This window comes from Phyllostomus discolor, chromosome 3 (genome assembly GCF_004126475.2).
Source record: "Phyllostomus discolor isolate MPI-MPIP mPhyDis1 chromosome 3, mPhyDis1.pri.v3, whole genome shotgun sequence".
NCBI lineage: Eukaryota > Metazoa > Chordata > Mammalia > Chiroptera > Phyllostomidae > Phyllostomus > Phyllostomus discolor.
The window spans coordinates 127,940,397-127,966,625 of NC_040905.2; the positions used below are offsets into that span (position 1 = coordinate 127,940,397).

General features: G+C 41.4%; 1 protein-coding gene and 1 long non-coding RNA gene across 2 annotated transcripts in view; one reads left to right on the top strand and one right to left on the bottom strand.

Moving 5' to 3' along the window:
- Positions 1-26,229, top strand: part of ROR2 (receptor tyrosine kinase like orphan receptor 2) — a 207,385-nt gene that overhangs the window by 62,103 nt on the left and 119,053 nt on the right. The window lies entirely within an intron of this gene.
- LOC118499633 lies at positions 19,695-21,744 on the bottom strand. Its single transcript, XR_004902140.1, has 2 exons — positions 21,302-21,744; positions 19,695-19,900 (listed from the first exon to the last, which is right to left on the bottom strand). It is a non-coding gene; the product is annotated as an uncharacterized LOC118499633 (long non-coding RNA).

Genomic DNA, 26,229 nt, shown 5'->3' on the forward strand with positions numbered 1-26,229 from the left:
GGTGGGGAGAGAAACATCTATCACTTGCCTCCTGTATATGTTCCGGCTGAGGATGGAACCTGCAACTTAGGTATGTGCCCTGACTGGGGATCAAACCCACAACCCTTTTGATGTATAGAACAACACTCCAATCAACAGAGCCACTGGCCAGGGCAATAAGACTGTCTTGACACTTGGTGTGTCTGTGGGGCCCAGGCTTCCGTTACACCCCCACACCTTTTTCTAGAGTTTGTTTCTTGGTAAACATGCCTGCTGTTGCAAGACTCAGGATGAGGCTGAGGGAGGGATATAGTGACTTTGTTCAAGGCTCAACTTATCCCCTGTGCAGACCGCCCCCAGTTCTGACCTGTGTAAATTCATGGCTATCCACCAGAAGAGTTCAAGGACTTGTGGATATTATTTTCTAAGCTTTAAAATTTTTATTTGCATATTTAAAAAATTTGTGCATTTTAGTAATTAAAATCATTTGAACAAAGAATGTGGCACTCTGGCCCTGGCTGGTGTTGCTTAGTGGATTGAGTGCTGGCCTGTGAACTGGGTTCTATTCTCAGTCAGGGCACATGCCTGGATTGCAGGCCAGGTCCCCAGTTGGGGGCATGCAAGAGGCAACTGATTGATTTGATGTTTCCCTCTCTTTCTTCCTCCCTTCGCCTCTCTCTAAAAATACATAAAATATTTTTTTTAAAAGAAAAAAAGAAAATGGTACTCTGATTACACTGCATTTTACAGCCTGCAGGACACCTTGGACTAGCTTGGTTTTTACTCTGGATTTCACCGTTGTATCACCCAGCTGCCTTCTTCACCAACATGCATGTCATGTAAGTTCTTTTCCTTCTCTGCCGGCTATACAGGCAGATGGGAGAGGCAGGTGTGGCCTTTGTTGTCAGTAATTTTCTGATGTGAAAAGGGGAGCACAGTCATTTAAACTAACCTAACCTCTTGGCATCTTACAAAGGTAAATAGTTAAAAGAAGTAAAATATGAAGGTAACACTTGTGCAGTGCTTGCACAAGTGTTACCTCTCATGCTGTCCTTTGTCCTTAGATTTAGAAGGATGCTGTCTCCTTCCCTGCTGCCCCTTGTGGTAGAGTGGCCCAGGAAGCTGGGATCCTGTCTCCTGTCCTGTGAACAGGGCACATGTCCATTCCTGGTGATGTGGGTGAATAGATGCTACCCATGAAGAGTGACTTTTTCTGTGTTTTGTTAATTTCCATGGCCTTTGGAGGTGCCGTTCTTTTGATTTGACTTTTTAAGAAAATTGGAGGTTTTTGTAATGAGTTCTTTGCTGGAGGATTCAGGAAATATGGTTGGCTTTTAATTTTGGTGTCACAGTGTGAGTGAGGGCCCTTCTCACATTGTGCATCTTAGAAAATGATGGGTGGCCACCATTTGGTTTGGACCTTTGAGTGGCATATAAAAGAGGCTAGTTATTATCAACCCCCCACCCCCAAAAGAGTGCTGAATGTGAAATGAGGAGCCTCTGGGACTGCTTTCAATGAATTAACACAGAGCTCATCCTCAGGGAACTCACATTTTATAGAACAAGCCCTTAAGTGAATTGATGTTCAGTTTGGTACACGCAGTGAGGTGGGGCTGTATGAAACACAGTGAACATCTAGAAAAGAAACCTGCTTCTGCCAGGTGAGGCCAGGAGCGCTTTGTGGAGAGCATTCGGCCTCAACCTGCCCATGGAGGGTGAGTCATCTTCACAGGAAGAGGAGGACCATGGAGGTGTGAAGAAAAATGGGATCTTAGACCTGGTAGGGGGAGGGGCTAACATGGTCCACTGAGGTGAGCTTCATTCACGTGCACTGTCCCCATCTCCCTCTACCCTCCACCAGTCTGTAGAATAAGTGACTTTAATTAACAGGCACAATTAAAGTGCTACTCTGGTAGTTTTCTAGCACAAAGGGATTTTTCAGGTACTGTAAATATTTCCTTTGTTACAGGAAGCTGGAATTGGTACTGGGGCCCTGTGAAGTTCTAAACACTATGGAAATCTTGTTAAAGCTGGAGGCTTAACCAAATTAAGGGGTGTCCCTCATAAAACCTTTCTTTGTTAGCCTCCTTTTGATGAGGAAATAATTGATTATCTTTGGGGATAATAATACCTTGACTTATTTATAGCTCCTCTCCCTGAGGACCTCTGGAACAGTTTGCAAATGCAACCTAATTATAATTCTCACAACCTCCCACTGAGGTAGGAGGCAAATATTATTGCCCCTTAGGCCTCTTCCTCCTCTTGTTTTAACATAAACCTAAACCTGGGAGGTGAGGAGACTTGCCTGAGTATAATTTAGCCTGTCAATAGACAACAGGAAAAACTGCTGTAAAACAAACTCCAGCTATACAATGACTTGATAACATCATTGGTGATTCTTCAGAATTATTACAGACTGAAAAAGAATTGGCTGTTAGTGATGAATGTAATAATGTCTATCTGGCAACAGTTAATATGTTTCCTAGAAATAGTATACATATAGATGGTAATTTTTCCATTATTGGTCTCTCTCTTCCCTGAATGCCATACTCTGACTTTCTTGATCCCTTTCTGGTCACAGAAACCCTGGATTCCCTGGTGAGCTCATTCTGTGTCTTTCTGTCTCCTGTCAGTCTGGGATGGGCACATGCCCCACGGCAGGCAACCCTGGCACTTTTTGATCCTCTTTTTCTCTTAGGAAGTCTAGGTGAAACCTTGAGTGTGTGGTAGCGAGGGAGGTCAGGTGAGTGGAGGGAGGCATGGGCACAGGAGACAGGAATGTTCCAAGAAATGATGTGTAAATGGTATGTTTTCTGAGTTCCACACACACACATGCTGGGTATCATTCTCAACTGATAGTTTGGCTGGATATTGTTCTAAGTGAGGGTTGTGTTTTCTGGAACATCACCCCACAGTTGCTAGAACCTGTGCAGCTGGTCCCTCATTTATTTTCTGGTGACTTGCTTTCATTTGGAGATACGGGGATCTTCTGTTTATCCTCGATGCTCAGAAATTTCACGATCATCTATTAGATGCACATGTCTTGGCATGTTGTTTTGAGGGCAGGTTTGTTTCTTTTAATATGGATATTTGAGTCTTTCAGTTTGAGGATGTTCTTTGTATCCTTTCTTTCTACCTCCCCAAAAGCTGGTTGTGTTATTTTATTTTATTATTATTGTTTTTTAAATTTTGATTGTTGTTCAAGTACAGTTTTCTGCCTTTTACTCCCATCTTGTATCCTTTCTTAAATAATGCCTCTCCCATTTTTTTTTTGTTCTTTCTGAAAGTTTCCCTTTCCTTTCTGTTCTTCTTGCTGTAACATTTCAACTTTATCTTTGAATATTTCTATTGAATTTTGCCTTTATTTTGGCATCTTAATTTCCAGTAGTTCTTTCTCTGATAATTCCTTTTTTTATTGCATACTGATAATTTTAAGAGTTCAATACAATTTCTAATGTCTCCAGAAATTTAATGTTTTTACTTTCTTTTGCAATTATCTTGCTTTTCTCCGGAGTCATTTTTTTATTTTAAATCTTGGTGCCTATTTTTTATATTGGATGCTTTCTTCAGATGTGTGGTGATTCTTGTTTGATTGTTGATTGAAACAATAGCATACACCTGAGTGGATGGGCGACTCACTTCAGGTTCATTTTGGGGATGGGCACTTTGCCCAAGCAGATGGCTCTCTGGCTCCAGAGTATGTTACCTCCATGTTGACTGGTACTATGCTAAGCAAATAAGTCAGTCAGAGAAGGACAAGTACCATGTGATTTCACTTATGCACAGAATCTAAGGAACAATATAAACAAACAAAATTGAAACGGACTTAATGGATAAGAACAGACTGATGGTTGCTAGAGAGGAGGGGTTGGGGGCTGGTGAAAAACCTGAAGGGATTAAAAAGTACAAACTGGTAGTTAGAGAGTAGTCACTGGGACATAAAGTACAATGTAGGAAATATAGTCAATAATATTGTAACAACTATGTATGGTGCTAGGTGGGTACTGGAAATAGTGGGGGGATCACTTTGTAAAGTATGTGATTATCTAAATACTGGGCTGTACACCTGAAACAAATTCAAAATAAAAAACATATATATATATATATATATATATATATATATATATATATATATGGGTTTTTGAATATATATAATGTTCAGAAAAGCAGAAAAAAAGAATGTCATGGAATCATAAAGTATTTAACTTCTGAGTCTCCATAATGTTGTTGTGACTCACTCACCTTATTCTCGGTAACAGTAGTTTATTCATTTTTATTACTGAGCAGCAGTCCATTGTATGGACGAACCACAGTTTACTTGTCCATTTACCTGTTGAAGGACATTGGGTTATTTCTAATCTTTGACAAATTAGTGTCTAGCTTTTCGGGAGAACATGTTTTTATCTCTCTCTGGTAAATACCTATGAATGGGACTGCTTTGTCACATGGTGTGTGTATTCAATATATAAGAAACTGCCACATTGTTTGGGAGAGTGTCTCTATCTTTTTGCATACCTACTGGCAATACAGGAAGGTTTCCGTTTAGCATTTTTGTCCCTCTTGCTTCATTGCTGATGACCTGCGTGTTCTGTTTCTGACACGAATTCCCTTCCGTGTGAAGCACTTCCCTTCCTTTAGCAGTTCTTTAATTACAGGTTTGCTGACAGTAAATGCTGGTAGTTTCCCTTTATTTGAAAATGACACCTTCATTTCACAAGGGCATTTTTGCTGGGTGGGCATAGAATTCTGGGTGAGTAGTTTGCTTCTTTGAGTGCTTTATTATTCTGTTCCATATCCTCTGAGCGCCACTGTTTTTACTGAGAAATCTGTAGCCATCACAATAGTTTTTGTTCTGTATATAATTTGTTTTCTCTGATTGGTGTTAAGATTTTTTCTCTTTGTCATGTCTCTAGTTTGTTAGCAGTCTGATCGTTACAGTTGGGTGTCAATTTCTTTGGGTTTATCTTTCTAGGCTTTCCCTGAGTTTTTTTATTTGTCAGTTTATGCTTTTTCCACATTTAGGAAGTTAATTTTTTCACTTGTCTTCACTCTCCTTCTAGGACTCTGATGATACAAATCTCAGACCATTTAATTTTGTCCCACAGGTCTGTAAGGGTCCCTTTTCTTTTCAATGTTTTTTCTCCTTTGTTCAGATTCTACAATGTTTATTGACATTTCTGTCATTTCCATACTACTCTTTAGCCCATCCTATGAAGTTTTTCTTCCATTTATTGTTTTCATTCTAAAATTTTAAATTTTTTATATCTCCAAGTTTTTGGTATATAAAAATTGTATCTTTCTGTTGATTTCTAACATGCTTGCTTATCCTTACTTGTTCTTACTTGTTGGAGCATTTTTATAGTAGTTGTATTAAAGTCTTTGTCAGATAATTTCAACGTCTCTGTCATCTTGTTTTTAACGTCTGCTGGTTGTTTGAGATTTTCCTGGTTCTCTGTATGTTGAGTAATTTTGTATTGTATCATGGAGATTTAAAATACTATATTTTGGCTCTGAGACTCTGAGTGTTGTTTAACCCCTATGGGTAATGTAGGTACTGTTTTAGCAGTTGGTTGATACATTTGTGTTCAGGCTGCAAGTTTCCAAACACCTTCCAGATTTGTGGTTGCAATGTCAGTTCTGCTTTCACAAAGCCTTTGTAGTGCTGTTTGGAGCTGGCCTGGTTGGGACCTGAGCGGTGTTCTATTTTTCACTTCTATTCTCAACATCTGTTTAGGGTCAGATCCACACATGCACAGCTCATGGGTGGTCCCAAGAGTTTATAAAAAACTTTAGGGATCACTTTTCTGAATTTCTCCTTCCCCATGACTTCCCCTATACCTTTTGGTTTCCTGAGCCTTCATTTTCAACCTTTTGGCACAAATCTTGGGCTTTAGTTACCTGCTCTGCAGCATATTCTCCTGTGTCTAGGGCTAAGCAGTTGGAGGACAGAAAGAGAAAAATGCAGCATATTTCACTACCACTTGGGACCCCAGCTCCTCCAATTGCAGATAGGTTCTTCTTCCTCAGAATTTTATGTCCCCACAGTCATCTGTTGCCACCTCCAACCCCACATCCTTAGCATCTCATGGGGACTGGTCAGGAACAGAATGAAGAAAATGATAAATAAAAGAATAATGTGCTTCCCAATACTCTTCTAGAAGGTAAAGATATATTTATTTTTACACTTTTCAAGTAGAGCCAGAAGACTCCCCCTGTGGCTCCCTCTTCTGTGCTCATGGCCACCTGTGAGTTTCAGGCCATGTCTGTTCCGGTCCAGGTCCCTGTTCTTTCTGTGGGAGAGACAGGCAGGGTGTCCCTACTCCATCTTGTCCAGAACCACAACCCGTAACATACTTTTTTATTATGATAGAAAATTTGCTATTTGGATCTATTTTTCTGTTTTGTCTTAAAGCATAGTAACACTAACCCCGTTTTGAGGAAGATTGGCAGATTTCAGTTGTTTCAAGATTCTATCCATTTTTTCCAAGCAAAAACATGTATTTGCAGTGTTTTGTTAGAGTCACTCCTCAGTACTCTCCTACCCATAGAACTTTGGGGATGATAGAAATTTCCATATCTGTGTATGGTGGCCACTGCAGCTATTAAGCATTTGAAATGTGGCTAGTTGGAGTATGTAATAAAATTTTAAATTGTTAATTTTAATTAATTTAAATGTCAGTAGCCCCATATGTTTAGTCGTTTCCTTATTGTACAATGCAGCTTTAAGGTATACTGCTGGCAAGCTCGGTTTTGGGCCAAGGGAAAGAATATCACTTTCTTTCTTTGCTAGTTTCTGTGAGTACATTTCTTCTGTGACTCCACTATTGTAACACAACACCTAGCTGTGATGTTTTGGTTTAGGTAATTCAGGAAGTGGCTGTTTTTATTTTTTTTAATGTGTTGCTAAATTTGGATAGCATCCAATGTTAGAGGCATATTCTCTGGAGCAGTTTAAAGAAAACATCTTCATTACATTTTGGGGGTGGGGCCCAATTGAGCATTGCTGGCAGCTCCGATTAAACTGTTCTCTTTCTTTCATGAGTCATCTTAAGCAGGCTGACGTAGGCCCTGAAGAAGCCAACATTTTTTCACTGTAACCACCCATCCATGCTTTCAGCTGAAAACCAAAGTATAACATAGTCCATACTCTCTTAGTCACTCATTTACAATAAACTCATATCTTGGGTCCATATTTTGAAATATTATCATGCTCTGGTCTAATTCTTTAATATATTTTATTGATTATGCTATTACAGTTGTCCTATTTCCCCCCTTCACTCCCCTCTACCCTGTACACCCCCTCCCACCCACATTCCCCCCTTTAGTTCATATCCATGTGTCATAAGTTCTCTAGCTTCTACATTTCCCACACTATTCTTACCCTCCCCCTGTCTATTTTCTACCTACCATCTATGCTACTTATTCTCTGTACCTTTTTCCCCTATCTCCCCCTCCCACTCTCCTGTTCATAACCCTCCATGTGATTTCCATTTCTGTGGTTCTGTTCCTGTTCTAGTTGTTTACTTAGTTTGTTTTTGTTTAAGGTGTTGTTAATGATTGTGAGTTTGCTGTTACTTTACTGTTCATATTTTTTACCTTCTTTTTCTTAGATAAATCCCTTTAACATTTCATATAATAATGGCTTGATGATGATGAACTTCTTTAACTTGACCTTATCTGAGAAGTACTTTATCTGCCCTTCCGTTCTAAATGAAAACTTTGCTGACTAGAACAATCTTGGATGTAGGTCCTTGTCTTTCATGACTTGGAGTACTTCTTTCTAGCCCCTTCTTGCCTGTAAGGTCTCTTTTGAGAAATCAACTGACAGTCTGATGGGAACTCCTTTGTAGGTAACTGTCCCCTTTTCTCTTGCTGCTTCTAGGATTCTCTCCTTCATTGTAATCTTGGGTAATGTAATTATGATGTGCCTTGGTGTGTTCCTCCTTGGGTCCACCTTCTCTGGGACTCTCTGAGCTTCCTGGACTTCCTGGAAGTTTATTTCCTTTGACAGATTGGGGAAGTTCTCCTTTACTATTTGTTCAGATAAGTTTTCCACTTGTTCTTCCTCTTCTTCTCCTGGCACCCCTATAATTAGGATGTTGGAACGTTTAAAGAGGTCCTGGAGGTTCCTAAGCCTCTCCTCATTTTTTTGAATTCTTGTTTCTTCGTTCTTTTCTGGTTGATGTTTCTTTCTTCCTTCTGGTCCACACCATTGATTTAAGTCCTAGTTTCCTTCCCATCACTATTGGTTCCCTGTACATTTTCCTTTATTTCACTTAGCTTAGCCTTCATTTTTTCATCTAATTTGTGACCAAATTCAACCAATTCTGTGAGCATCCTGGTTACCAGTGTTTTGGTAACAGCATCTGATAGGTTGGCTATCTCTTTGTTGCTTAGTTGTATTTTTTCTGCAGCTTTGATCTGTTCTTTCATTTGGGCCATTTTTTGTCTTGATGCGCCTCTTATGCAGTGAGCCTTAGGTGTTCACCAGGGCAGGGAAACCCAGGTAGCTGCATTGTGACGCTGTATGTGCGGGAAGGGTCTGAAAAGGAAAAATGGTGCTTGCTCCGTTCTCTGCTGGATTCCAGTCACTTCCCCCATTTCCCACAAGTAAATTGGGCCCTTCTGGTGCTGATTCCCGGTGGGTCGGCCTGTGCACGTTCTATGACCCTGTGGGTCTCACCACCGAACTCTAGTGTGAGGCTGGGAGTTTCTTCTGTTGTCTCAACCCCCTCAGGTCTTTTCCGTCAGTGGTTTGAGGCTTTATTTCCCTGCACTGGAGCCCTGGGTTGCACAGTGCGTCCTGCTCCCCAGTTGTTTCTCCCAGTTTATCTGCCAGCAAATGTGAGACTTCCCGCTCCACAGTCTACTGCCTCACTGGGTCCTCCAGCTGCTGCCTTGCCTGAGTCCTCTCTGCCTGGCTGCCTGTCTCTGCCCCTCCTACTGGTCTGGACAAATGTGTCTTCTTTAACTCCTTGGTTGTCAGACTTCTATACAGTTCGGTTTTCTGTCAGTTCTGGTTGTTTTTTGTTTTTAAATTGTTGTCCTTTTAGTTGTGTGAGGAGGCACAGTGTGTCTACCTACACCTCCATCTTGGCCAGGAGTCAGAGAGTTCTTGTTCCCTTGTCTAATGTTTTAAAAATTTTATTTATTATTTATTTTTTAGAGAGGGGGAAGGGAGAGAGAGAAGCATCATGTGTAGTTGTCTCTTATGTACCCCACACTGAGCCCCACACTGAGGACCTGGCCTGCAACCCTGGCATGTGCCCTGACTGGGAATCGAACTGGCGACCCTTTGGTTTGCAGGCCGGTGCTCAATCTACTGAGCCATAGCATCCAGGGCTTTGTCTAATTTTTAAAGGAAGTACAAAGAACTAATGTTCAAAAATCTGTTTCTTCCTAGTGCTTATAATAAGATACACAAATTGCTTTTGGCTGCTTTGTGTTCTTTTAAAAATAAAATGTTTCCACCTTCCCTGATGTTATTTCTGAAAAGTCAGTGTTTTGATATCCTAATTTGTAAGGAGGAGGAAGGTTAATGTGATTAAAATCACTTTTTTTTTCAGTGAAAAAAAAGAAACTGTTCACAGTTGAGTCATTTGATTCCCAGAGTTTCTAGTCTGGGGACTATTTTCATAAACTGAAGTGTCACTTAGAGGTGTCACTGTCATTTGAGGGAGAACCTGCTGGTTGGAAGGGTGCAAACAGTCTATTTTCTTCAAGTGGCAGGCTTAGGAACTCTGAGTGCCTTCATGTGGTTTTTCCCTTTGTTGTCCCATGAAAGAACTGGTGGAGAGAATTTAAGCTTTTTATTGCCATATAGAATTACTGTATTTGAAAACTAGACTAAAAAATTTTAGCTGTAGTTCTTTGAGGGATTTTTATAAGTCACAGAAAACTGAGTTGAACTTTGCTGTTGGGGGAGAGTATTTTGCAAAGCACAGAAATTCTTGGTTAAGGGATGTACTATAGCCATTTAAATTTCCCTTTTGAGAAAGTCTGTCCATTAAAGCCATGACAAGAACTTGGTCCTCCCTTCTGAGCAGCCAGAAGGCAGATAAAACAGTCTGTGTAACAGAAATAAAACATATGGTACATTTGGATTAACCTAGATCTGATTTATCTGTTACTTTTTTCCATGCACTGTTATAGCGAAAATGATCTATGTGTAAGTATAAGTAAGTTGCTGTCTGAAAGGAGCACATCGTGAGAGCATCCTGGCCCTCTGTGACTCCTTTGGCATTCCCTCATGGACGTGGAAACAGCAGATTCTAAGGGCCTCTGCTGAGAAGGAGGGACAGTGCGGAGGGCAGCTCCAGAAAGTGTATGCGGAGCCTCTTGACCCATGTGACTGGTTCTCCAGGCTATGTACCTTTGACACGTTTTGATCTATGGCAGTGTTTTGCTGCAGACTTGGGCGTAAACATTATGAGATGTTCAAGTTGTTATTGGGTTGGCCAAAAAGTCTGTATGATTTTTGTCCATAAAATAAAAGACATTTTTATTTTCACCAGTATTTATTGATTTGGATATTTTGAGTATGTTGTTAACTGTCTCGATTTGATGGCTATCAACTTCGACTGGTCTATCCGACTGTGGAGCATCGTCCAGTGAGACATCTCTAGCACAGAACTTCGCAAACCACTTTTGACCTGTTGGATCGGTCACAGCACCTTCTCCACACACTGCACAAATCTTTTTTTGCATTTCAGATGCGTTTTTACCTTTCTTGAAGTAATAAGGCATAGTATGCCGAAAATATCTTTTACTTTCTTCTGTCTTCAATATTAAAATGGCTACACAAAAATTCACCAATTTTGATAACTATTTTAAAAATGCACATTGATATGACAGCTGTCACAATATAATCTAACAAAATTGTTTTGAATGAAGTTAAACACAACTAAGCACAACAAGAGGGATTTTACAGAAAAAAAAACACAACAACAAATGAACTTTTTGGCCAATCCAGTATTAAGATTCTGTGACAAGATGGGAGAATTCCACCCCTTTTGCATTGACATTGCTTCTGTCTTCCCCTGCCCCTTCTCCTCTCCATGTCCGTGGCCCAGGTTCTCAGTTCCCAGGAGGAGAGGCGGGTAGGATAACCGGAGCAAGTTTGTTGCCTCAGATTGGAACATAGTTTATTCTCCATTGCAGGAACCAGGCTTTGTTCTGGACCAAACCATTGACAAGTGTGTTGGAAATGGTAGGACCCCTTTTCCACAGGTTCTGGGCCTTTAAGGTTGAGTTTAAATTGTAGGGAAAACACAAGGGTAAGGATGGACACCTTGCACAGTGGAGTGGGTCCAGGACCCTATCTCTCAAAGTGAGCCCACCTCTGCCTTTTCTTGAAGCCAGTCTCATTTTCCCTTTGCTTCTGCTCCCTTGCTTTTGCCCTAGCTTTTATGTTGCCTGAGTCTGTCCCCTTTTCCTTCTCATTTCCAGCATCTACAAATTAGTCACTTATGATATACTTTGGTTGAGATTTAATTCATATACAAATGTAAGTCACCAGTTGCAGTGTACAATTTAGTAATTTTTAATGTATTCAGTGAGTTGTACAGCCATCTCTATAATTAATTTGAAAAGTCTTATCACCTCAAAAAGAAACACATTTCTTTTCCTACCACCCCTGTCTCCTAATCCTCTCCAGTCCAGTGGTCTACTAATATAATTTTGTCTCTGTGGACTTACCTATTCGGGACATTTCTTTTTTTAAGTATATTTTATTAATTATGCTATTACAATTGTCCCAATTTGTTCTCCCCTTTATTCCCCTCCACCCTGCACTCCCCACCCCCCGCCCTTCAGCATTCCCCCCATGTAGGTCGTGTCCATGGGTTGTACATATAAGTTCTTTGACTTCTCCATTTCCTATACTACTCTTAACCTCTCCCCGTCTATTTTGTGCCTACCAGTTATGCTTCTTATTGCCTGTACCTTTCCCTCCCTTCTCCCCCTCCCCAAGTGATCTCCATTTCTGTGATTTTGTTCCTGTTGCAGTAGTTTGCTTAGCTTTTTGTTTTTTTAGGTTCAGGTGTTGATAGTTGTGCCTTTGTTGTCATTTTATTGTTCATAGTTTTAATCATCATCTTTTTCTTAGGTAAGTCCCTTTAACTTTATATATAATAAGGGCTTGGTAATGATGAACTCCTGCAACTTGACCTTATCTGAGAGGCACTTTATCTGTCCTCCCATTCTAAATGAAAGCTTGGCTGGATAGAGCAACCTTAGATGTAGGTCCTTGCCTTTCATGACTTGGAATACTTCTTTCCAGCTCCTTCTTGCCTGCAAGGTCTCTTTTGAGAAATCAGCTGATAGCCTTATGAGCACTCCTTTGTAGGTAACTGTCTCCTTTCCTCTTGCTGCTTTTAAGATTCTCTCTGTATCTTTAATCTTGGGTAACTTAATAATGATGTGTTTTGGTGTGCCCCTCTTTGGGTCCAATTTCTTTGGGACTCTCTGGGCTTCGTGGACTTCCCGGAAGTCTATTTTCTTCACCAGATTGGGGAAGTTTTCCTTCGTTATTTGTTCCAATAAGTTTTCAAGTTCTTGCTCTTGTTCTTCTCCTTTTGGCATCCCTATGATTTGGATATTGGAATGTTTAAAGTTGTCCCAGAGGTTCCTAAGCCTCTCCTCGTTTTTTTGTTTTTGTGAATTCTTGTTCTCTTCATTCTGTTCTGGTTGAATGTTTATTTCTTCCTTCTCTTCCAAATTGTTGATTTGAGTCTTGGTTTCCTTCTCTTCACTGTTGGTTCCCTCTATATTTTCTTTTATTTCACTTTGTATAACCTTCATTTTGCGACTGAACTCAGTCATTTCTGTGAGCATTCTGATTACCACTGTTTTGAACTGGGCATCTGATAGGTTGTCTATCTCTTCATTGCTTAGTTCTTTTTCTGGACTTTTGATCTATTCTTTCATTCGGGCCATATTTCTTTGTCTTGGTGCACCTGTTATGTTGTAAGGGGCAGAGCCTTAGGTGTTCACCAGGGTGGGGCAACCCACTTTGCTGGTTGTGGTGCTGTATATGGGGGAGGAGTCAGAGAGGGAACAATGCCACTTGCTAGCTTGCTTGGCTCTGGCCCTGCTTTCCATCATTTCTCTTGCCTCTCACAAGTGGATTGTGCCCTTTCAGGTGCTGATTTCCAGGTGGGTGGGTTTGTGTATGTTCTAGGATACTGTGAGTCTCTCCAGTGAAATCTGCTGTGAGACTGGGAGTTTCTCCCACCAGTGCAACCCCCATAGGTATTTACAGCCAGAGGTTTTGAGGCTCTATTTCCCTGCTCTGGAATCCTGGGTTGCACAGTCCATCTTGCTCCTAAGTTGTTCTTCCTGGCTCATCTTCACATGAATATGGGAAATCCCATCTGTTAGTTGCTGTCTTGCCTTGTGTCCTCTCTGCCCAGTTTCCTGTGTGTGTGTCCACCCCTCCCACCAGTCTGGATGAATGTTTCTTCTTTAACTCATTGGTTGTCAGACTTCCATGAAGTTTGATTTTCTGGCAGTTCTGGGTTTTTTTTTGTTTTTAAATTCGTTGTTATCTTTCTTTTGGTTGTGTGAGGAAGCATTTCTACCTACGTCTGCATCTTGGCCGGAACTCCCTAATATATAACATTTCCTTTTTAACTTTGTATTATGAAAGAAATTCAAATATATAGAAACATATGTAAACATTCATAGACCCATCACCTAGCTATTTGGAAAATTTACACTATTGAGGACATTTCATAAAATGGAATTACACAATATATGGTCTTTGTGCCTGGCTCCCTCCCCCACCCCCCACTTTTCATCCTTGTTTGTTGCAAATATCAGAACATCATTCCTCTTAATGGCTGCATAGTATTCAGTTGTATAGATACACCGCATGTTATTTATTTATCACTGTAAAGGCAATTTGGAATGTTTCTGCTGTTCAGCTGTACTGAACAGTGCTGCTGTGAACATTCCTGTACAAGATTTTACGTGGACATGTTTTCATCTCTTGGGTACATGCTTGGTCCTGAGGTACCAAGTTGAACATTCAGCTGCCGAGAGACTACCTTCCACAGCAGCCCCACCATTCTATTCCTGCCAGCCGTGCAGGGGGCTCCGATTTCTTCATGTTCTTGCAAACACTTCTTATGTGTCTCTTTAAGTTTATCTATGTTAGTAAGTATGAAGTGCTATCTTATGGTGATTTTGACTAGCATTTCGTGGATGACCAATGAAGCTGAACATCTTTAATGTCCTTATTTGCCATTTGTATGTCATCAATGAAGAAATGACCTCAGATTCTTGGGCCATATTTTAATTGAGTTATTTGTCCTTTAATTATTTAGTTTTGTTTTTATTAGCTTGGGCTGCCATAGCAAAATACTGTAGACTGGGTGGCTTCTATAACAGAAATTTCCTTCTGACAGTTCTGAGGCTGGGAAGTCCAAGATCAGACTTCTGGCGTTGTTGGGTTCTAGAGAGGGCTCTCTTCCTGGCTTGTAGCCGGCTGTCTACTTGCAGTCCTCAGGTGGCAGAGAGAGTTCTGGTCTCCTGTCTCTTTCTCTTCCTGTAAGGACACTAATCCCATCATGGCAGCCCCTCCTTCTTGACCTCATCTAAACCTAATTACCTCCCAAAGGTCCCACTGCCGGATGCTGTCACCTTGGGTTTCAGGGCTTCAACATGTGAATTTTAGGGAGGCACGAACATTCCATCTATAGCAGTGTTCTTTATGTATTCTAGATATAAGTCCCTGATCAAATATATGATTTGCAAAATTTTCTCTCATTTTTTGGTTCTCTTTTCACTTTCTTGAGGATGTCCATTGAGGAACAGAAGTTTTTAATATTGATGATGTCCAGTTTATATAGCTTTGTTTTTTTTTTTTTCTTTTGTGACCTGTCTTAGAAACCATTGTTTAACTCCATGTCATTTACATCCCTCTGTGTTTTATGCCCATATTTTTTCTAAGCTTTTTATAGTTTTAGCTCTTACATTTAGGTCTATGATACATTTTGCATTAATTTTGTGTATTTTGTGAGGAGGTGGCCCAACCTAATTTTTTGCATGTGGATATCCTGTTGTCCCAGCACCAGCTGAGTTGTTTTGGCAGCCTTCACAAAAACCGGTTCACTATGACTGTGGGTCTTTATTTCTGGACTTTGAATTCTATTCCATTGATCTCTGTATCGGTTCTATGCCATCAGCACACCATCTCAGTCACTGGGAGATGTGAAGCCTCCAGCTTTGCTTCTCCATTTCAAGATTTTTTTGGGCTATTTTGGGTCTCTTGCATTTTCATAGGAATTTTAGGAGAAGCTGATCAATTTCTAGAAAGAAATAAACATTTGAGATTTTGGTAGGGATTGTGTTCAAACCATAGACAAACTTGGGGATTATTGCATCTTAACAAATATTAAGTATTTCAATCCAGGAGTATGGGGTGATTTTCCATTTATTTAGATCATCTATAATTTCTTTTAACAATGTTTTGTAGTTTTTGGCCTTTCTTTTGGGGTGAGATGTAGTCTTAAGTACTTCTTTCTTTTTGATACTAATATCAATAGAATTGTTTTCTTAACTTCATTTTCAGGTTTTTCACTGCTAGTGTATAGGAATATAATTGTTCTTTGTATATTATCATATTTTGCCATGTATAATGCTCGCCCACTGAGTTTTTGGCTCAGACTTACAGGAAAAAAATCTTTTAACTTTTAATTCAATTATGTATTTATTTATGTTTAGAAACAAAATTGATTATTGTATTCCAGGTATTATTTTGCATATGGATATCTTATTGCTTTCTAGAGTTACACTTTTAACATGTAAACATAAATAAAATAATTAAAAACACTTGTGTAAAGCCCTGGCTGGCATAGTTCAGTGGATTGAGTGTGGGCTGCGAACCAAAGCATCGCAGGTTCGATTCCCAGTCAGGGTACATGCCTGGGTTGCAGGCCATGACCCCCAGCAACCACACATTGATGTTTCTCTCTTTCTCCCTCCCTTTCCTCTCTAAAAATAAATAAATAAAATCTTAAAAAAAAACCCACTCGTGTAGACAGGGAACTGGTACTACCCATGTATAATGTGCATCCATATTTTTCCCTCAAAAATTTAGGCAAAAAAGTATGCATTAAACATTGGAAAAAATACGGTACTTTTTATGTTTCTATTTTGTATATATCTGATCATCAACACACTCACAGGTGGATTAAATATCTCCATCCTTAAACGAGCTTTTCTTCCTGACTCTTTGCCCTGATCAGCTCCATCCATTTGTACAGAGAGCAGGAAACAACCTCGGTAGGATTTGACTTTTTCTCACAATCAAGGGCCACTGAGTGCTGCCCTAGCCCCGTCTCCTGCTCACCTCTGCAGAAACCGCACAGTTCCTCTCTCCCAAGGTAGGAAGGTGAGCTGGATTTTTTGCCCTTTCTGGCAGACATTGAAGGTCTCTGTAAGTTGGTCAGGGGTTCCCTTTTCCAGAAGTCCCTGATGGGAGGGGCCTGCAACCCTGAGCCCTTCCCGGGGAGTGTGGTCTCCTGTTACCTCTTGTGCCTTCCTGAAAGCATCCCAATTAGAATCTCTGCTCAACTCCCAGAGACAGGCCTGCCTTACAGCTGTCACCTTTGCAGACACACCCAGGGCGGGCCTGTAGGACCATATGCTCCAGTGCCCCTCAGTGTGGGCTGGGCTTGGGGGTGGCTGGTATTCTTTGTGTGGTTTCCTTTGTGATGTTCCTGCCAGGTGGAGCCGCCCACGTCTGTTGTTGCTCAAACATATCCCTTATCCAGGGATGTCAAACTCATTTCACTGGGGCCACATCAGCCTTGAGGTTGCCTTCAAAGGGCCGAATGTAATTTCAACTCCTTAACAGTCAAGGGGAAGTTACATTTATACGGTCCTAAAATTATTTTGGCGAAATAATTGTGAAAATGTGTTTGACACCCCTGCCTAATCCAGGGTTCTCAGGAACTTTAGTCTAGGACAGGGTTCCCCAACTTCTGGGCTGTAGACTGGTACCAGTCCATGGCCTATTAGGAATTGGGCTACACAGCAGAAGGTGAGCTCACATTACTGCCTGAGTTCTGTGCTCCTGTCCCTGCCTGGTTCTTCCATGAAACTGGTCCCTGGTGCCAAAAAGGTTGGGGACTGCTGGTGTGGAAGACTCCAGAAAATACCCTTGCCTTCATCAAATTCTTTCTTGGATGTATGGGAGAAGGACTTTCAGATGTTCCATCTGGTCAGAACTGAGTTATTCCTGCCTTCACCTTGGGTTAGGTCAGTGCTGGTGTCTCCTCGTGAGTCACCAAAGTTCCTGTTACGTGGCCTGCTCTGGTGAGCCTCACAACTGTCTGGACCCAGGCCCACAGGCTTCTGGGACCCTGCCCCTTTGTCCTTTGCAGCATTTATCTTTTGACTCTGCTCGGTGGTGACTCTGGAAGGAAGGGCTGTATCCTGCATGATGAGTGCCAGGGTTGTGTGTTTAGGCGGTAGACATCAGCACCTGATGCCTCAGTAGGCGCCAGTTGGTCAGCCTTTCTGTACTCACTTTCCTCGCCTGTGTGGTGGAGATGCTGTTATTCACCTCAGAGGCTCATTGTGAGGATTGATAAGTTGCCACATGTCAGTGCTTAGAACATACATGACACATGCAGGCACTGAGGAAATGCTTGTGAGCACAAAAATCATTAAGTGAGCTCAAAATCACTTTTGTTTTTAAAAATATGAATACTTATTTTAGAGCAGTTTTATGTTCACAGATAATTTAAGTGGAAGGCACAGATTTCCCATATACACTCTGCCCCCACAAGCATAGCCTCCCTGTCACCAACGTCGCAGCATCGTGGTGCATTTGGTACAGTCACTGAACTTTCACTGACACGTCCTTATCACCCAGAGTCCAAGGTTTACATTACGTTCATTGCTGGTGTGCATCCTGTGGTTTCGGATAAACGTGTAATGACATGTACCCACCGTCACAGCGTGCCATACAGAGAGCAGTGTCACTGCCCTGAAATCCCCTCCTCCTCACCTATTTACCAACTCCTCCTCCCCAACGCCCTGGCAGCTGCTGATAGGTGTTTAAGGTTTCTTCATGTCTTCGTGGCTGGATTTCTTTTTATCACTGAGTACTACTTCATTGTCTGGATGAATGTCTTATTTTTTAAACCAACATCTTGCCTCTGTGTGAATAAGACCTGCTGTCAGTAGCAGTGGTTTTCAGCCTTTACCTGCAGGGCTTATTACACACAGCTGATCTAGCTAGCCCTGTCCCCAGAGTGCTGGTTTCTACAGGTCTGGGGTGGGACTCAGATTCTATATTTCTGAGGACTTCTTGGGGCTGCAGCAGGCCACTAGGTGCTTTGGAAGCATGGCTCTGTGAGGCATATGTGCACGTGTAAACATCTGTACATGTGCACTGTGTGTATGTGTGCACATGTATATACATGCATGTGCGCACATGCATACATCTTTCCATTGCCTGGGTGGGTTGGTGATGGTTGCTACCCTCCCCAGGTCAGCCCTCGGTGGAACAGGAGCCTAGGTTGGGGACTATAGGAGTACGCGTCCTCCCCTGGGGGCCAGCCTAGGGGGACACTGCTTTTGTTTCCCAGGTACCATTGTTCCCTCCTTCCAAGGCAGGATTAGGGCCTGACGCCTAGTGGGACCAGGCTTCATTTGTACTGAGTGGGCTGCTGGCCCTGTGCTGGCTTCCTCCTAAATCTGGAGGACCTATGGGCACAATTTCCACCCGCCCCTCCATGTTCGCCCCTTTATTTTTTCATGTTCACTTCAACAGGATTTATGCTTGATTAAATTACTCTCTTTTATCATAATTAAAGGAAAATGTGGTTGGAGAGCACTCCAGACACCACACGATGGAAAACAGATTGCTGAGCCAGCGGGAAGGACAGGAGGCCCAGGCCCAGCTCCCGTTACCTGCAGGCAGGCTCTCTGGGGCAGTGTGCCTGAAGTGATGACCTGAGTGAGGTCAGGACCTTTGTGCACACTGCTTCCCGAAGTCCCTGTGCTGGGATTTTTGAGCCCCCCCAGCTGACCTGCTTGCACTTTGTGAAGATCCTGCTTTTAGCATACTTGGTCCCTCACAGCTACTTGTCATGGTGACACTGTGTAAATGTCCCAGTGCCTCCCTGGCAGTCACAAAGCCCTCACTCCTCGCTGGGGCTTCTGTGGACTTGACCCATGAGGTCAAGTCTTGTAGGTGTGATGGTCTTGAAGCAAAAGGGAAAACAGACTTGCTAGTGCTTGTGAAATGACCCCTGTCATGTATGTGGGTGTTTGGAATGTTGAGTGAGAGAGCTCTGATGTCCCAGAACTGCTGAATCCCCCAGGGAGGGGACAAGGAGATGACTGAGGAGGGGTGCCAGTCACTGAGGGATAGCATTGTTCAGTCCCCATTCTGCCACACCACATAAGACAAAGGGCCATTTTTGGGGTAGGTAGCAAATGAGTTCTGGGGCCCCTGAGCCTGTCAAGTGACTTCAACGGAGAATGGTTGAATTTATTGCTGTGTCCATTGTACATAATAAACATGATACCTGTTACGTGGGGTTGTTGCACAGGTGGATCAGGGAGCACCTGCTGAACAGTGGGAATTGTTACTGCTGTTATGGGGTACCTTTCAGGAAGTGAACATGGGGCCATTGCACGGTCCCAGTCAGCTTGGGCTGCCATGGGAGGTACACAGATAGGGTGGCTTGAACAACAGATGTTTATTCTCTCACAGTTCTGGAGGTAGAAGTGTGAGATCATGGTGTGGTCAGGGTTGGTTTCTCTTGAGGCCTCTTTCCTTGGGGTGTAGATGGCTGTCTTCTCTGTGTCTCATAAACAAAGCCTGCCTCCTGGACTCTGAGGAGACCTGCATCAGTGCTGTGAGACTGAAGTGCTCATTCCTGTCACATGATTTTGGCTCCTTAAAAGAGAATATTTCATCTCTTTGTTAATTTAAGTTATATTGGGAAGTGATAGGGAGCCAGATCACTTTCACCCACAGATTAGAATGAAATAAAATGATTACTTCTTACTCTCCAGTGAAGACTCTGCAAATGAGTAATGTCTATATACAGAATGGGCTGGGATAGAGCGCTTGTGTTGAGGAAAGTATAAGGCAGCAACTGTGTAGTGGGCAGTGTCGTTGTTGGTACCCGCCCTCCCTGATTGCTACCAGGTCATGCAGGCTGCTGACTGCAAGCCCTTGAGACTGACTCAGGCCTTTTCAGGCCATTCTTAGCCACAAGCCAGGTAGACTGCAGATGCAGGAGCTCTTAACATATGTATATCCCCTGCCTCCAGCAGCCCTCCCCTGCAATGTGCAGGACTGGGTAAAGAAATACGCCAGCTGCCTGGCCCATTGGGTGAGTCTGCGCCACAATGTATGGCCTACTGGCGTACCCAAAGAGGGTGAGTACTAACTAGTAACACTGCTCATTCGTTCTGGCTCAGTGGGCCAGAGAGTTGGCATATTTCTTTACCTAGTCCTGGTCATTGCTGGTGAGGGTCATCTGGTAAGGTCCAGGCCTGGAGGAGCCCAGTGGGCAGGTAGTCTCTGAGCCCTGACCTGGGCAGCTGTGCACAGCTGGAGGACAATCCTGTATTGTAGAGTGGTTGAATCCTGTTTGCCATCAGTACCCCCAGCAGAGTCCTCATTGTTTGGCAGACTCACTCACTACCTTACTTTGTTCAGGGGGCTCATCCTCCCAAACACCATAATGATTGTTTTTATCTGTTCACACAACCAACATTTCTCATTTGCTCTCATGGCACTCACTTTCCAGAGATGGCTACAGTGAGAAAGGCAATAAGCAAATGGACAAGTGCTAGGTAGTGTTAAATAATGCGTGCAGGCAAAATAGGATATTGAGGTGGGCAACTGAGACCTGCCTCATGTAAAGGTGAGAAATCTTTTCCCTTCACCTCTTTAGGTGTTCTTGCCTCTTAAATCACAGAGAAGAAAGAAGACTTCAGAAGGGTTAGGGTTAGGGTTATGCCGCCTTTCCCTTTCCCCTTCCCTTATTCCAACGAAAAGCCATAAAACTCCACTTCATACATTTTTCTGCTCGACCTGTCTTCTGTTCTTTTTTGCTTTTAGTTTTTCTTTTTCTTTCTTCTTTTTCTTTCTTTCTTTCTTTTTTCTTTCTTTCTTCTTTTTTCTTCTTTCTTTCTTTCTTTCTTCTCTCTCTCTTTCCTTCCTTCCTTCCTTCCTTCCTTCCTTCCTTCCTTCCTTCCTTCCTTCCTTCCTTCCTTCTTTCTTTCCTTCCTTTCCTTCCTTTTCTTCCTTTCCTTTCCTTCTTTCTTTCAGAGTTCCTTGACTTACTTTGTGGACCCCATTCCTTTTCAGCTTCCCCCTGTACATCTTGCATTGTTTCACTTGTTTATAGCCCTGCTCTTTGAACTGAATTCTTTGTGTCTCCTTTTAGAGATGCTCAGATTTCCTGCATTTGAGGATAAAATTCTGCCCATCACATACCTCTTGAAGGAAGTTGAATGCACTCCTCCTCCACAGCCTGGGAGGGATAAGTTGCTTTCCTTCCTGTCAGACATGGGATAGTCTTATCATAGTCATATACATGTTTTTTTTTAATATTTAATTTTATGTTTTCAATTACAGTTGGCATTCAATATTATTTTGTATTAGTTTCAGGTATATAGCATAGTGATTAGAAATTTACATACTTTGCAAAGTGATCCCCTTAGTAAGTTTAGTACCCACCTGGCAGTAAACATAGTTATTACAATATGATTGTCTGCATTCTCTATCCTGCACTCCACATCCTCATGACTATTTTAGAACTGCCAATTTGTACTTCTTAATTTTTCACCTAGTGTCCTAACCCCCACCCCCACCGAATCTGGCAACCCTGAGTTTGTTCTCTGTATCTATGGGTCTGTTTTCAGTTTTAGTTTATTTTGTTTTTTAGTTTCTACATTAAGCAAAATCACATGGTGTTTGTCTTTGTTAGGCTTATTTCACTCAACACAGAACTCTCTAGGTCCATCCGTGTTACACAAATGGTAAGATTTCATTCATTTTTCATGTGCAAAAAACATTCCATCATATATATGTATGACATCTTCTTTACCCAGATGTCTGTTGGTAGACACCCAAGGCTGCTTGCATATCTTGTCTGTTGTTAATAGCACTTCAGTGAACATAGGCATGTATATATCTTTTCAAATTAGTGTTTTGGATTTCTTCAGCTAAATATCCAGAAGTGGGATTGCTGGGTCATGAGTAGTTCTATTTTTAATTTATTCAGAAACTTCCATATTGTTTTCCATAGTAGCTGCACTAATCTGCATTCCTAACAACAGTACAAGAGGGTTCCCTTTTCTTCACATCCTCACTAAACATGTTTGTTGATTTATTGATGACGGCCATTCTGACAGGTGTGAGGTGGTAGCTCATTGTGGTTTTAATTTGCATTTCTCTGATGATTAGTGATGTTGAGCATCTTTTCATATGTCTCTTGGCCATCTGTATGTCCTCTTTGGAGAGGTGTCTGTTCAGGTCCTCTACCCATTTTTAAAATCAGATTGTTTCTTGACTTTTATAAGTTCTTTATGAATTTTGAATATTAACCCCTTATTGGAGGTATCGTTAGTGAATATGCTCTCCCATTTAGTGGGATGCTTTTTCTTTTTGTTGATGGTTTTCTTTGCTGTGCAAAACTTTTTTAGTTTGACATAATCCCATTTATTTTTTCATTTGTTTCCCTTGCTTGAGGAGATGTATCCAAAAAAATACTATTAAGCAATGTCACAGATTTTACTGTCTATGTTTTCTTCTAGGAGTTGTATGGTTTCAAGCCTTACATTTAACTCTTCAATCTAGTTTGAACTTATATATAGTGTAAGAAGGTGGTCTGTTGTATTTACTATTATGAGAGGTGAAAGTAGTCTCAAGAACACTAAGAGGTTGGTTGTAAAGAGCCAAATGAGCTTATTTGATGCAGTAAAATTTCTCTAAGATGAAATTAAAGTAAGGCAAACAGTAGGTATACTTTTCTTACAGTGATAAAAGCATTTTTAATTGCAGTTGATACTATATGTTTTTCTGCATATACAAAATGCAAGGAACTCAGTTAAACATTTTGGAATACTGTATTTAGCTGTGTATAGTGTGTTCCCATGTATAATGTGCATCCATGTTTTTGGCCCAAATTTTCAGGAAAAAATCTTTTGTTTTAATTTTTTAATTAAATTTTAAATTTATATTTAGGTACTTGTTTTTTTGTATTATAAAGGAATTTTAGCATTTATTTTTTAATATATGATGGTACAAGAAATTTTATGTAACAAATAATTATAAAACACAAGACCAGATACAAGACACAAGAAATTTTATGTACTGGTAACAAATTTATGATGCCCCGTGTATATAATTCACATCCTTATTTTTCTCTCAAAAATTTGGGCAAAACGTGTGCATTAAACACAGCAAAATATGGTACTAAAGGGTATATAGTGAGCTGGCTGGATTCAAGATCATCATAGAAACATCAGTGTTATTTTTATATACCTTCAAAAAAAAAACCCCACTGAGAACAAGTAATGGAAAATAATCCTGTTTACAATAGCAATGAAACTAATCGGATACCCAGAAATAAACACAGTGAGAATTTACATCAGCTCTATGACTTCACTGAAGAATGTAAAAGAAGTTTGGCATAATTAGGGAAATCCAGTTGTTGGATGGGAAAGCAATACTATAAAGATATCAGTCAGTTCTTCTGAAATTAACATACAAATTGAATACAGTTCCATTTATTACTTCATTAAGTTATTTTATAGAATCTAGCTTGCTGTTTCCAAAATCCATGTAGAATTGAAATTGGCAAGAAGAGCCGAGATAATTTTGAAAAAGAAAAACTAATGCTATTTTTGCTCTGATATCAAAATTTATTTTAATAATTACATAGACAAATGGATCAAAGGAATAGACTATATGTAATCCATTAACAAATCCATGGGATATACATTTATTAAATGAAATGTGCCTTTTCAATTGAGTGGGATAATAATGAAGCTTTATTTATTTATTTATTTATAGAGAGGGAAGGGAGGGAGAGAGAGAGAGAGAGAGAGAGGGAGGGAGGGAGGGAGGGAGGGAGGGAGAGAGAGAGAGAGAGAAACATCAATGTGCAATTGCTGGGGGCTGTGGCCTGCAACCCAGGCATGTGCCCTGGCTAGGAATCGAACTTGCGGTGCTTTGGTTCGCAGCCTATGCTCATTCCACTGAGCTACACCAGCCAGGGCATAATGAAGTTTTTAATAAATAGTTTTGGAAGAATATCGTGTTAGGCATCTGCTTTATACCTGTCACCAGAAAAAAAAATAGATGTGAGAATTTATGACCTTTGGATAAGGAATTTAACCTTAAGTAAGACAACAACGAAAAAATAAATGATTGATACATCTTAACAGAAACTTTGTTGGGCAAAGAATATTAAAGAAAGGAGTTTATAGAAGGAATATACAAATAGCCTGTAAAACTAGAAAAAAACCTCACCCTTCCTTAGCAGTATAATAGTTTCTTACTGCTGCCGTAACAAATGCCATAACATTAATTGCTTAAAACAACACAGATTTATTCTCTTACAGTTCTGGAGTCAGAAACCTAAAATGGGTCAGTGAAAATGACTCCTTCTGGGGGCTTCAGGGGACAATTCATTTCTGTGCCCTTTCCACCTTCTCCAGGCGCCCACAGTCCGTGGCTTATGGCCCCTTCCTCATCTTCAGAGCCAGCAGCAGAGCCACCTCATCTCTTGCCTTTGCTTCACAGTCACATCGACTGTCCTTGCCCTCCTACCTCCCTCTTACAAGGACCTGAGTGGTGGTTGATTGGACCTACTTGATAAACTGGGAGCATCTCCCTGTCTCAGGGTCTTTAATTTAATCACATATGCAAAGTCCTTCTTGCCATGTAAGGTAACATACTCACAGGTTCTAGGGATTAGGAAATGGACATCCTTAGTGGACCATTCTACTACATTCCTGTTAGGGAACAAAAGAAGTTAAGATTTTTAGCTATCATTTTGGCAAGGGTTAAGGAGTGTGTTAAGGCTGGTGAAGGGTAAGGAAATGGGCATTTTCATAAGTTGTAAAGTATAGATTGGTACATCCATTTTGGAGGGCAATTAACCATATCTCTTAAAGTCAACAGTGTGTGCTGCCATTGACCTGGTGATTTCATGTCTTGGGCTGTGTTCCAGACTCAATGAGCGAGGGGCACAGAGGGTATGAGGGTATTCATGGCAGTGCAGTTTGTGAGAGATAAAAGGAACATTTACTGTTCATTTTGGAAGTAGTAAAAAAAAACCCAAACCTGCAAACGTGGCATCTTCATATTAAGGAATGTTATGCATCTTTTAAGAATGAAATGAAAATAAGAAGTTACTCTGACTTCCAAGACCATGATGGCTCAGTGAACAAAAGTCATTTGCAAAATTGCATGTATGCCAGCCCTGGCTGGCATAGCTCAGTGGATGGAGCGCGGGCTGGGAACCAAAGTGTCCCATGTTCAATTCCCAGCCAGGGTACATGCCTGGGTTGCAGGCCATAACCCCCAGCAACCGCACATTGATGTTTCTCTCTCTCTCTCTCTATCTCTCTCCCTTCCCTCTCTAAAAATAAATAAATAAAATCTTAAAAAAAAAAAAAAAATTGCATGTATGCCGTTTATTTAGGGAAAAAGACACATTCAGAACAACCTATTTCCATAGACAGAGGAAGACTTGGAAGCATAAATGACAAAGTACTGAGTGGTTGTATCTAGTGGGGGTCGGGGATGAAGGTATGTCCAAGTGGAGCTCAGCTTTGCCTAAGAGCGTGATTCATTGGGGGCAGAGTATTCACACACATTTGAAAAGCAAGGTCATTGTGCAGTGAGCACCAGTAGTATGTACCCTTGAGGAAAGTGAACTTGGTACTTGAGCTGTGGGTTCTGTATGAATTGGGCATATGGCTGGGTGGGGAGGGGGGGACTCCAGTCACAGCTCTTTGTAGCTGGCTTTCTCAAAAGCAAGCATCAGTCCGCACCCAGAGCTGACAAGTTGAGCCTGAGAGCACTGTGTTTTCTCCCGGTCACACCCATCTAGCTCCTCTGTGGACATCTTTGTGGTGTCACAGTTCTTCTCTAACTCTTGGGCCCTTTGGGCTGCTCACATTCTCTTTTCCCATGCTGGGTCCTCAGGGTTGATGTCCTGACAAGGCTGGGAATACTGTGGCTTTGATTAGGATGTG